The sequence below is a fragment of the Parus major genome, unplaced genomic scaffold (genome assembly GCF_001522545.3).
Source record: "Parus major isolate Abel unplaced genomic scaffold, Parus_major1.1 Scaffold620, whole genome shotgun sequence".
NCBI lineage: Eukaryota > Metazoa > Chordata > Aves > Passeriformes > Paridae > Parus > Parus major.
The window spans coordinates 6,246-7,353 of NW_015379506.1; the positions used below are offsets into that span (position 1 = coordinate 6,246).

The 1,108-nt window shown below is 32.9% G+C and overlaps 1 protein-coding gene across 1 annotated transcript in view; it reads right to left on the minus strand.

Moving 5' to 3' along the window:
- The window catches only part of LOC107199368 (butyrophilin subfamily 2 member A1-like), an 8,149-nt gene that overhangs the window by 901 nt on the left and 6,140 nt on the right, over positions 1-1,108 (minus strand). The window lies entirely within an intron of this gene.

Sequence of the window (1,108 nt, forward strand, 5' to 3'; positions counted from 1 at the left end):
ATAAATGGATATCGTGTGATATTGCATGATATAAATTGATATCGTGTGATATCACATGATATAAATTGATATCGTGTGATATCGTGTGATATAAATTGATATTGTGTGATATCATGTGATATAAATTGATATCGTGTGATATCGCATGATATCGTGTGGTATCGTCTGGTGTAAATGGATATTGTGTGACATCATGTGATATCGTGTGATATCGTGTGATATCGTGTGGTATTATGTGATATCATGTGATATTGTGTGATATCGTGTGGTATAAATTGATATCGTGTGATATCACGTGATATAAATTGATATCGTGTGATATCGTGTGGTATAAATTGATATTGTGTGATATCGTGTGGTTTCGTGTGATATCGTGTGATATAAATTGATATTGTGTGATATCGTGTGGTATAAATTGATATCGTGTGATATCACGTGACATAAATTGATATCGTGTGATATCGTGTGGTATAAATGGATATCATGTGATATGTGGTATAAATGGATATCGTGTGATATCGTGTGATATTGTGTGGGTATAAATGGATATCATGGGATATTGCGTGATATAAACTGGTATCGTGTGATATCGTGTGATATCGTGTGGTATAAATGGATATCATGAGCTATCGCTCATGATAGAAATTGATATTGTGTGATATCGTGTGATATAGTGTGATATCGCATGGTATAAATGGATATCGTGTGATATCGTGTGATATCGTGTGATATCGTGTGATATTGCAATGTATCGCGTGATATAAATTGATATCATGTGATATCGTGTGATACCGTGTGACATTGTGTGATATCATGTGATATAAATTGATATTGTGTGATATCGGGTGGTATAAATTGATATAGTGTGATATCGTGTGATATCGTGTGATATCGTGTGATATCACATGGTATCGCGTGCTATAATTGATATCATGTGGTATCATGTGATAGAAATTGATACGTGATATAAATTGATATGGTTTGATATAAATTGCTATCACATGGTATAAATTGTTATCATGTGATATTGTGTGATGTCATGCGATAGCGCATAATATAAATTGATATCGCGTGGTATAAATTTATATCATGTGATATCGTGTGATAT